The following is a 13,187-nucleotide window of genomic DNA, read 5'->3' as shown; positions in this document are numbered from 1 at the left end:
GGTTATCATTTTTTTTTCAAGTTTGCTTTATTTCAATATGACATATTGATAAGGGGAGTTTTGTTTAAACTCCATCATTAATTGGTTATCATCATCAAAAGGGGGGAGATTATTGAATCTCATATTGTGATGATGAAATCAATTAATGAAATTATGATCTAATATGTGTTTGAGTGACATTGAATTAACTTCGATCATGGAAAGACAAATCGATTGAAGCAAGAAGAATCAAATATTGGGCTGGAGTGGATCATGTCAGAAGATTAGACGTCAAGTTGATGGACTGATCGATGTGCTGGAGGGATTTCATGCCATGAGTTTGGGCATCGGGCCGAAGGATCGAACATTGCGCTAAGGAGATCGGATATTACGGGAGGTCAACATGCCGATTGGGCAATACGCTGAAGGAGAGGATGGTGTGATAAAGGATTAGACGAAGCATCGGATGAACCAATGACATGCCGAATAATATAGGATTCACGCTTGTAATCATGTTTGTCTAGATTGAAGTAGTCTAGAGTCTAATTGAGTTAGTTTTGGGTGTAACCATGCCAACTTGATTAGGGGCCATTTGGGCCTAAATTAGGGTTGAATTAGGCCTATTGAAAGCTCAATTCAATGTTTTGAAGCTGGCCTAAGAGGTGGTACTGCCAGGTTAGGTAGTGGAACCACTTGTGAGACAATATACGTCTTCAGGAAACTTAGACGATGGTATAGCCAGTGTCAGGCGGTGGTGGTACCACCCAGATAATCTTCAAGACTATATCAGGTGGTGGTACTGCCTAGTGTTAGTCTGCCAAGCGATAGTACCATCCAGACTGGGCGGTGGTATAGCTAGTTGGTAGCATTGCAAGCGATGGTACCGCCTAATAATGGTAGTGGTAGTGCTAGTACCCTGAAAGCCTGGAATCAAACCTTTTTTGGCTCCATTTTTTAAGCCATTTAGGGTCTATAAATATCCCACTCTTTTTTTCTTGGGCAAGCAAGAAATAGAGTAGAAAGGGGCTATGATTTTGATTTGAAAAGTTATGAAAAAGTGCTAAGTATCCTCCTCCTCCTTAAGTTTTGTGATCATTTTAAGAGAAGTGTGAGACTTGTAAAGGTTGTCTCCTAAACCTGTGAAAAGGATAAAGAGTTATAAGAGGGTAGTTGGTCTTTGCCCATTGAAAAAAGATCGTTAGTGAACGCCGGTGGCCTCGACGGAAGAGAAATCAGGAGTCGACGTAGGTCGCGACGACTAAACCACTATAAACTCGATTTGCACTTTCTTTCTACTTTTCATTGTCATTACTTATTGATTCAATTATCTACTACTCTCACTTGCTTTCTAAGCTTAAATACTTTCCGATACGGGCTGCACTAATTCACTCCCCCCTCTTAGTGTTGAAACGGTCCTAACATTATCATCGTTCTATCTTACCACAAACTCAAATAAAGTATGCCTACCTCCCTTCTTCCTTGAGGAGGCCTTGGGTGCTCGACCCACCTCAAGGGCCTAAGGCTCTTCGGGTGCCTCCATCTCTAGGGACTATGTCACGCACCCCGCACCCCCCCAAATTATCATAATCAAGAGGTATGATCCTGTCTTAAATTGATAATATTAAAATTTAAACATTCTAGCGAGTGACAAGCTATCTTGAAAAATTAATATAGCAATGAAATGAGCATATAGAGCTCAGTAAATGACTAACATATCCATGACAAAAGAGGACAGTTTCAAACAAATAAGGTACCAAATATAAGGCAGGGATACAAAAGTTCATAGATAGCCACTCAACGAATGTAGAATTACAATGTCATTTCACTCGAAGCATATTTTGTTCATAACAAGGGAGTAAAGACTAATTAGAGTAAATCATTGATAAAAGGAGCATTTCGGGGCATATCAATAGCGTATGAAATGTTTTAGAATATATCAATGGTATATGAAACATTTCGGAGCATATCAATGGCGTATGAAATATTACGGAGCATATCAATGGCATATGAAAAATTTTAAAGTATATCAAGGGCGTATGAAATGTTTCGGAGCATATCAACAACATATGAAATCTTTTGAAGCATATCAATAGTGTATAAAATGTTTTGGAATATATCAATAGCATATGAAACATTTTAAAGCATATCAATGGCATATTCGGAACATATCAATGGCATAGGAAGCATTTCAGAGTATATCAATGACATAGAAAATATTTTGGAATACATCAGTGGCAAATAAAATATTTCAAAGCGTATCGATGGCGTATGAACATTTCGGAGGCATAAGAAGCATTTTGGAATATATCAAAGAATAAATACGAAATAGAAGTTCAAATGTTGTATTTGATGTTGCATTCATTTCATTCTTATCCAAAACATACATAGAAGCATATAACCAAAGCTCTAGATATCATATCAAACAGATAGAAGGTGAAATGGAATCATAACATAATATGGTCCATCCATTTCTGAATGATCACCAAACATAATCTAGAGTATCGTGGGCTCTAGGCAAATACCCTTTACCATTTCTAGCAAAGGTCTAAATAATCCCTTTATCATTTCTAGTAAAAGTTTATATTATTCTACAAACACCAGAATATAAATGAGTATTGTGAACAATAAAATTGGGACATATCAGAAACACATGCGGAACAACGGAATGCATGTGCCTATACGAAATATTGTGATACAAATATGAACTTTACATAATGGATTCAGGTATATAAATAATTGAAGGACAAGAGTATATATAAATTCAAAGCAATAATGTAAAGCTCAACTGAAATAAGGATTTTAGCTGAAATCAATTTCCAAATAGATGAAACAAGAATATGCGAAATTGATCAATGCTTGATTATAATAGAATTTGAGAGGCACATTACATGAATTATTTGGATAACCAATTATACTCCAAATTGCACAAATTAGGTGTAAGTAGAAATATATGTCAATCTAGATTTAGATAATTTAAGCTTTACATAAATTAGAGTTTCGAACAAGGAGTTATAAATAGTTTAGTAACCAAAGGTCAGAGAATATTATCTTTGTTTTGTAGAATTCATAAATTTGATTAGAATAGATGATTCAATAGGCATTTATTCTCTAAATCTTTCAAATCATTTATACAATAAAGATATATGAGTGTAGTTTCCAATAAATCATGTTTCACATAAATCAGAGTTCCCAACAGAGAGTTATAAGCAAGAGAGTACTGAAAGGCCAGAACTACATAATCTCTATTTTATAGATTTCATTAGGCCAGCTTAAATAATAGTTTGGATAAGTAATTAGACTCCAAATTTATCAATATTAGTGTCAAAAGAAATATCTATGAGTCTATTTTCGGATGAATTTTGTTTCTCCTAAATCCAAAATCGGTGTAGAAAGTTATGGCTAGAACAATATAGAAAGATAAATCTCAAAAAATTCCAGATTTACAATTTTATTCCCAAACGATAGAAATATTAAGTATGAAGCCAAAATCTTCCAAAATTTTCAGAATTAAGATGAAATCAGAGATCAAGATTTCTATAGAAAGGAGTTAGAACTCTTGCCTTAGAAAAATTTGAGTCATAAATGTATGGAATTGAAGCAAAATCTCAAGCCAAAGCAAAGCTTCTTCTTCCTCTACTTTAATTCATCTTCCCTTCTCTTCACAAACTTACGCTGGTTACAGCTCCTTTGTTAAGTTTTTCTTTAGTTTCTCCTTTAATTACTTAGGTTTGGCTAACACAAGGATTGCTAGGTGGTAAGCATGCATGAAAGAAGCCTATGTGTCATCCATAGAACAAACATAGGTGGCACCATCCTTAGGTTAGCTAGTGACATATGTCCTCCATTTTTTTTTAAAACTCAATATAAATCTTTTACAAATCATATCTAATTTCTAAGATTTACACTTAGATCCCTTCATTATAAATAAGCCCTTACAAAATTTTTAAAAATGAGGGATGCTAGACTCTCCTCTCCTTGAAACCAAAATTTAGTCCTCTAAATTTATTATACCTCTTTCGACGAAAGATGAGATCAAGATTGCACCTGGATACTGGCCATCAACATCGTCTGGTCTTGCCCTTTCCTTATCAAATCAAAATTTTCTTCTAATAACTTCCATTATTTCACAACTAGTCTAGTCATAAAACTTGTAGATTTTCTACGAAGTGCATTAGCTACAACATTGACTTTCCCCGGGTGATAACAAATAGTATAATCATAATCATCTAGAATTTCTATCTAGCTCCATTGTCTCATGTTTAACTCTTTTTGAGTAAAATTATATCTTAAACTCTTGTGATCAATAAAGACTTCAATGTCCGCCAATACTAGTAATGCCTCCAAATCTTTAGAGCAAAAATAATTGTTGTCGATTCCAAATTATGAGTTAGATAATTTAGTTCATAACTCTTTAGTTGTCTAAAAGCATAAGCAATCATCATAGTTTACTAGACCTCAACATATTTTGCACATCAAACATATCAAATATCTTAGTGATACTCAAACCATACTCTGATACCATCTCTATCACGCCCCTTGTCGAATTATCATAATCAAGAGGTGTGACCTTGTCTTAAATCGATAATATTAAAATTTTAATCAACAATCCATTCCAAGATCCAAACATATATTTGAGGATACTGAGAAAATATTCAAGTCGTTCACATCCATAATTCCACAATTCATAAAACTTGTGCAGTTTAAAATCATATACCACATCACTCGATGAATCATAAAATCTGAAGCCAACTCACCAAGTGAATAACCACCTCATAAATCCACAAGTATAGCATTCTCTACAATCACAAAAACTAATATTTACCATATATTCATATCATTACACTAATTAACTTAACACTCCAAAATCCTAAACATAAGATATTCTTTAAACTTTTACAAAACTCATAAGTTTAGGTTTACCATCAACATTCAATTAGACACCAAATGTACTTATACAACAAAAACTTATCATCCACTAAAGATTTGCCCTAAAATCTTCTAACTTTTCATAGCCTCAACCCAATTTAAACATTCTAGCGAGCAACAAGCTATTCTAAAAAAATTATATAGCAATAGAGTGAGCATATAGAGCTCAGCAAGTGACTAACATATCCATGGCAAAAGAGGACAGTTTCAAACAAATAAGGTACCAAATACAAGGCAGGGATACAAGAGTTCATAAATAGCCACTCAACGAATGTAGAATTACAATGTCATTTCACTTGAAGCATGTTTTATTCATAACAAGGGAGTAAAGACTAATCGGAGAAAATCATTAACGTAAGGAGTATTTCAGGGCATATCAATGGTGTATGAAATGTTTTGGAATATATCAATGGTATATGAAATATTTCGGAGCATATCAATGGCGTATGAAATGTTATAGAGCATATCAACGACATATGAAATATTTTGGAGCATATCAAGGGCGTATGAAATGTTTCGAAGCATATCAACGATATATAAAATATTTCGAAGTATATCAAGGTATATGAAATGTTTCGGAGTATATCAATAGCATATGAAACATTTCAAAGCATATCAATAGCATATTCGGAACATATCAATAGCATAGGAAGAATTTCGGAGTATATCAATGGCATAGGAAATATTTTGGAACATATCAATGGAAAATAAAATATTTCAAAGCGTATCGATGGCGTATGAACATTTCGAAGGCATAAGAAGCATTTTGAAATATATCAAAGAATAAATATGAAATAGAAGCTTAAATGTCATATTTGACGTTTCATTTATTTCATTCTTATCCAAAGCACACATAGAAGTATATAACCAAAGCTCTGGATATCATATCAAATAGATAGAAGGTAAAGTGGGATCATAACATAATATGGTCTATCTATTTCTGAATGACCACCAAACATAATCTAGAACATCGCAGGCTCTAGGCGCATACCCTTTACCATTTCTGGCAAAGGTCCAAATAATCCCTTTACAATTTCTAGCAAATGTTCACATTATCCCACAAACACCAGAGTATAAAAATGTATTGTGAACAATAAAATTGGGATATATCAGAAACACATGCAGAACAACGAGATGCATGTGCCTGTATGAAACTATTAGAACCCTTATGGATTCTAAGCTTAGGGTTGATCTCTTTAGGGAATCGGTCTTCTTGGAACTCTATAGGGGTTTCTTCTTCCAGATTGCTGCTCAAAGGCTGCTAAAAGAATTCATCTATTCATTGAGAAAAGAGGATGAATACATGACTATTTATAGGGCTTCTAAACCCCAACTCCTAATAGGACTCCTACTTCTAGCCAACTCCTAATAGAACTCCTACTCAAGACTCCTACTTCTAATAAACTCCTAATGCTTATCTAAGAAGCAACCTCTAATCTAATCCTAACCTTAGCTAGCCTCTTCACCTCATTAATAGGGGTCAACTAGGTAGGTTTTGCATGAATGCCCCTTTCAATGAAACTCAATTAGGACTCTCCTAGCTAGAGTCCTAACAGACCTGCCCTTTTCAAATCAGCCTTGTCCTCGAGGCTGACGCTCCATGAATTCTGTAAATTTGATCTTCAAGTCATCATAGTTCTCCCAAGTGGCATCTTCTGCTAGTAGGTTCGCCCACTGTATTAGCACTTCAGTACTGAGTCGTTGTCGTCGAGTCACGATCCGTCGATCAATAATGGTACTTGGCTAGGTCTGGAGTTCTCCTTGGGTAATCATATTTGGTAGATAGCTTTGGGCTATCTCATTTTGTCCCAGCTTGAGCTTTAAACATGACACATGAAAGACTGGATGGATTCGGGAGCTGGCGGGTAAGTCCAATCTGTATGCTACTACTCTGATGTGCTCTAAAATTTGGTAGGGTCTATAGAACCGAGGTGAAAGATTCATAGATACTCTGGTCTGGATTGATGTTTCCTTGTATGGCTGGAGCCATAGGAAGACCCAATCTCCTACTGAAAATTCTCTTTCGCCTTTGTATTGATCATATTGTTATTGCATCCTTGCTTGAGTTATAGTGAGATTATCTTTTAGCAACTTCAGCATTTTGTCTCTATCCTGTAGTTCTCTATCTACTTGTTCTACTTTAGAGGTGCCCAACACATATTTTGGGATTATAAGAAGAGATCAGCCATACATAGCCTCATAGGGAGTACATTTTGTGGATAAATGATAAGTTGTATTATAACACCACTCTATTAGAACCCTTGCAGATTCTAAACTTGGGGTTAATCTCTTTAGGGGATCAGCCTCCTTAGAACTCTATAAGGGTTCCTCCCTTCAAGTTGCTGCTCAAAGGCTGCCGAAAAGGTTCATCTATTGCTTATCAAAAGAGGAGGAATACATAGCTATTTATAGGGCTTCTAAACCTTAACTCCTAATAGGACTCCTACTCAAGACTCCCACTTCTAACCAACTCCTAATAGGACTCCTACTCAAGACTCCTATTCCTTTACATCTCCTAATTCTTCTCTAAGAAACAACCTCCTAACCCTAGCCGGCCTCTTCACCTCTTTAATAGGGGTCGGCTTAGGTAGGTTTTACATAAATATTCCTCTCAATTAGGACTCTCCTAGCTAGAGTCCTAACATACCCGCCCTCTTCAAATCAGCCTTGTCCTCGAGGCTGATGATTCATGAATTCTAGGAATTTGATCTTTAAGTCGTCATAGTTCTCCCAAGTGGCATCTTCTATTGGTAGGTTCGCCCACTGTATTAGCACTTCAGTTGTGGGTTATCATTGTCGAGTCTCGATCCGTCGATCAATAATGACACTTGGTTGGGTCTAGAGTTCTCCTTGGGTAGTCATATTTGGTGGGTGACTTTGGGGGCTGCATCCAAGCACCTATTTACAACTTCCATCTGGCCATCGATTTGTAGGTGATATGCCATACTCCTTTTTAATTTAGTACCTTAAATATGAAATAACTTTGTCTAAATTCTGCTCGTGAAGATGCAAGTAGAATTTGTCACAAGCACAATGCGTCCCTTACAGTGTAATTCTTTTGAGTCCCAATTGTAATAAGCCACGGAGCTTGATTCTTCCTCCAATTTTTTTATGATCTTACTAGTCTCTGAATCTTCCTACCATTCTATCTTAATATCCTCAAGGAAGTCGCTGGTCGAAAGTGAAACGACCGAAAATTCAACTTGCTTAGGTAGCTGCGAAAGTACATCTACAACAACATTCTCTTTCCCCTTTTTATAAGTTATTTCATAATCAAATCCAAAAAGTTTTGTTACCCATTTTGCTGCTCAGGGGATAATATCTTTTGCTCCAAAAAGTACTTGAGGCTTTTATGGTCGGTTTTAATTTGAAATCGTCGACCGATCAAGTAGGGTCTCCACCTCGTTGCTATGTGCACAATGGCGAGCATCTCCTTATCATATGTTGATATATTTTGATGGGAGGGAGACAATGCCTTGCTAGTGTATGCGAGTGGTCGACCATCTTGTATGAGAATGGCTCCAATTCTGACTCCAGATGCGTTGGCCTCAATAATGAAGGGTCGACTGAAATATGGTAGTACTAGCACCAGCGTCATCGTCATGGCTGCCTTAAGTTTGTCGAAGGCAACGGAGGCTTTGTCCGACCATTAAAAGACATATTTTTTCAGTAAGGAAGTAAGTGGTGCACTGATCTTTCCATAGTTTTTCACGAACTTACGGTAGTAGCCTATTAAACCCAGAAAGCCATGTAGCAATTTTATGTTCCTCGGGGTCGACCAGTTCTGCATTGCTTCTATTTTGGAGGGGTCCACCATCACACCTTCCTCTAATATGATATGCCCAAGATATTACACCTTTTATTGAAGAAAGTAAAAATTCGTAGTGGTCTTTATGTGTTCGAAAGGCGGTTTTCGATATGTCTTTTTCGCACACTCGTATTTGATGATACTCGGATCGAAGGTCCAGCTTTGTTAAGATTTATGCTCCCTTTTATCTAACAATTCATCTACTACTAGAATAGGGTATTTATCCTTGATGGTTATGTCATTGAGAGCTCGTTAATCAACGCATGTTCGCCATGTTCCGTCCTTCTTGCGTACAAGTAGCACCGGTGAAGAGTAGAGGCTGCAACTTAGCCGAATAACTCCTTTTTCGAGTATCTCTTTTATAATCCTTTCTATTTCATCCTTCTGAAGATGTAGATACTGATATGGCCGAGTATTTGCTGGAGGTTTGCTTGGAAAAATCGTTATATAATGATCATACCGATAGATAAGAGGTAGGTTATGCGGTTTGTCAAATATATCTGAAAATTCAGCAAGCAAAGGAAGTAGGTTTGGATCTTCAAATTCTATTAGCTCTCCCTTAGTTTGCTGCTCAAGTTGTACCAAAAAGCCATTGCATGCTTTATTCAAAACCTTCTCCATTTGTTGTGTGCAAATCATCGTTACGTCGCCCCCACGTTTCCCGTGCAGTATCACCTGTTTCTCCTTACTGTAAAATTTCATAATTAGTTGCATAAAATTCCAAGAAACATCACCTAATATCGTCAACTATTTAATTCTGAGCATGGCCTCATGATCATCAAGAGGGAGGAGGAAGAAATATGTAATTATCTCTTGGTCTTGTAGCAATAGTTTCACTCGCGGGCGCCTACGATCATACTTCAAAATCCATCCGTCGGCAACCTTAATATCAAAATTGCTGCAATTCTCAATAGGTAAGGCCATCCGGACAGCAACCTTACTATTTAGGAAGTTATTAGTACTGCCCATGTCGATGAGAATAGTGATCGGTTATTATTTGAGAACGCCTCCAACTTTCATCGTTTGCGGGTTTGAGTAGCCGGCTAGTGCATGTACCATAACTTCGATTGGTTGTGGCTCTTCTTCTGCATCTTCTTCTTTATGTTCAAGGCTCTCTTCTAGATGTTCAATGACCCCTTCTTTTATTGGTTCAATCATAAGAAGTCTCCCTTTACTACATCGATGCTCATGACTCCACGGCTCGTCGCAATGCCAACATAACCCCTTTGCATATCGCTCCCGAAGCTCTTCTCTTGTCAACCTTTTTGGTGTAGGGACTGGTCGACAGTAGGAGGGGCTAAGGGCTTTAGTATTGCTAGTCGAGGAGCGACCCTAGTCCTCCGAGCTTCATGGTTCAATCTCTCCTCTTGTTGTCGTGCGAAAGAGATGACTGCCATAAGCGTGTACGGTTATCGCGCTTTAACTTCTCCCCGGATCTCCAGCTTCAAACCCTTAATGAAGGTCCCCAATAGCTATTTTTGAGACCAATCATAAGTTTGATTAGATAACCTTTCAAACCTGGTTTAGTACTCCTGAATGGTTGAGGTTTGTCAGATCTTTGCTAGTTGTCCGTCAATGTTCTCGTAATCGGTTGGTCCGAAGCAGATCAGCAGTCCTTTTTTGAATTGTCACCATGAGAGGATTCCATGAGTGTGTTCAAACTAGTCAAACCATTATATGACATCCCCTTCAAAATGTATAGCCATAATTTTCAACATAGATACGTCCGCGATTTTATGGTATTGAAAATATTGCTCGGCGCGCGAGATCCGACCAATCAGGTCTCCTTCTTCCCATCTAGGGTAGTCCACTCTCATGCGTGGATTGTTAGGATCAATCATAAAATCTCCCCTCTCTTGGAAGTCATCTCTTGTTAGGTGATAGTGGCTTTGTCCGACCATTGGAAAGCATCTTTTTTCAACAAGGAAATAAGGGGTGCACTAATCTTTCCATAGTTTTTCATGAACTTGCGATAGTAGCCTGTTAAACAGAGAAAGTCACGTAGCGATTTTACGTTCCTCTAAGTTGGCTAGTTCTACATTACTGCAAGTTTGGAGGGGTCCACTGCTATACCTTCCTCTGATAAAATATGTCCAAGATATTTCACCTTCTGTTGAAGAAAGTTGCACTTCCATTTTTTGACAAAAATAACATGTTCTCGCAAAATCGTCAAAACAAGTTGTAAGTATTGAAAATGACTTTCAAGAGAAGGGCTGTAAATAAGGATATCGTCGAAGAAAACTAGCACAAACTTATGAAGATAATTCTGAAAAATATCATTCATAAGGCTTTGGAAGGTGGAGGGAGCATTGGTGACACCAAAGGGCATTACCAAAAATTCGTAGTGGTCGTTGTGTGTTCAAAAGGTGGTTTTCGATGTCTTCTTCGCACACTCATATTTGATGATACCCGGATCGAAGGTCCAGCTTTGTGAAGACTCGTGCTCCCTATAATTCATTAAGCAATTCATCTACTACTGGAATAGGGTATTTGTCCTTGATGGTTATGTTATTGAGAGCTTAGTAATCAACACACATTCGCCATGTTCCGTCCTTCTTTCGTACGAGGAGCACTGGTGAAAAGTAAGGGCTGCAACTTGGCCAAATAACTCCTATTTTGAGCATCTCTTTTACAATCCTTTCTATTTCATCCTTTTGGAGGTTTGCTCGGAAGAATCAGTATACAATGATCATGCCAACGGGTAGGAGATAGGTTGTGCGGTTCGTCAAATATATCTGAAAATTCAGTAAGCAAAGGAAGTAGGTTTGGATCTTCAAATTCTATTGGCTCTCCTTTAGTTTGCTTCTCAAGTTGTACCAAAAAGCTGCTACATGCTTTGTGCAAAACCTTTTCCATTTGTTGTGTGCAAATCGTCATTACGTCACCCCCACGTTTCCCTTGCAGTATCACTTGTTTCCCTTTACTGTAAAATTTCATAATTAGTTTCATAAAATTTCAAGAAACATCACCTAATGTCATTAGCCATTCGATGCTGAGCACAACCTCATAATAATCAAGAGGGAGAAGGAAGAAATCTGCAATTATTTCTTGGTCCTGCAACAATAGTTTCACCCGCGGGCATCTATGATCACACTTCAAAATTCATCCATTGGTGACCTTAACGTCAAACCTGCTGCAATTCTCAATTGGTAAGGCCATCCGAACAGCAACCTTGTTGTTCATAAAATTATTAGTGCTCCTAGTGTTAATAAGAACGATGATAGGTTGTTGCTTCAGAAGTCCTCCCACTTTCATCGTTTGCGGGTTCGCGTAACCGACAAGGGCATACATCGTAATATCAACCGACTGTTGTTCTTCATCTACAACCTCTTCCTTATGCTCTTAGACCTCCTTCTCCATGTCTTCAAGAGGTTCAATCAGTAGGAGGTGGCCCCTTTTGCAGCAATGATTGCAGTTCCATGGCTCATCGCAATGCCAACAAAGATCCTTTGCTGATCGGTCACGTAGTTCTTCTCTTGTCAATTTTTTTGGCAGGAAAGGATGGCTAGGAGCAAAAGGAGGTTTATATGCCGCAAGCCTAGGAGAGGTTCTCATTCTCTAAGCATCTTGGTTGAGCTATTCTTCTTATATTCGGGCGAAAGAAATCGTAACTGTCACGGTATGGGGCTGCCGCGCCTTAACCTCCCCTTTTATCTCTGGCTTAAGTCCTTCAATGAATGTTCCTAACAATTGATGGTCAGTCCAATCATGAGCAAGGTAGGATAGCTTCTCAAACCTAGTTTGGTACTCTTGAAGCATAGAGGTTTGTCGAATCTTTGCGAGTTGGCCATCGATATTTTCATACTCCATAGGTCTGAAATGATTCAGTAGTGCATTCTTAAATTGATTATATGTCGGATCCCCATGATTGTATTCCAGCCAATTATACCATTGAATAGCATCTTCTTCAAGGTGGATGACAGCAATTTCCACCCTAGTTTCATCCGACATTCGGTAGTAGCGAAAGTAACTTTCGACGCGCGAAATCCACCCCGCTGGGTCTCCTTCTTCCCATCGCGGGAAGTCCACCCTCATGCATGGCCAAAACATATCCAAGGGCTATCCCTCCTTCTCTGAAGGCCTATCTGAACTCTCTCCTCACTGAAATTTGGTTGGACTCGGCGGTTGTCCAATCCTGAATTTTGCAAACAAAGCGCACAATTTGTCCTCCAAGCATGATTCAAGCTGTGATTCAATCCGAGATTCCAATGCTTTAAATTTGATATCAATTGGATCTTGAGAAGCCATAGCATATGCCTATAGATCAGAGATGTCCCTGTCTTCTTTCTGTTAATGGGTTAATGGCATGGGGTGGTGGAAGGTTCAGAAAAATTGAGGATCAAGGAAAGGTACTGCAATAGATTTTTACGTCTAAAGTGTAGCAGCTTGGACGTAAAAGATCAGTAGTTTATATTGAGAATTTTTTGATGAAACCAAAGGGAAACCTGCTGTTAGGAAGTGTTAAAGCTGTCAT

This window comes from Musa acuminata, unplaced genomic scaffold (genome assembly GCF_036884655.1).
Source record: "Musa acuminata AAA Group cultivar baxijiao unplaced genomic scaffold, Cavendish_Baxijiao_AAA HiC_scaffold_1074, whole genome shotgun sequence".
In the NCBI taxonomy this organism is placed as follows: Eukaryota; Viridiplantae; Streptophyta; class Magnoliopsida; order Zingiberales; family Musaceae; genus Musa; species Musa acuminata.
Note: the sequence above shows the minus strand (reverse complement) of the source record.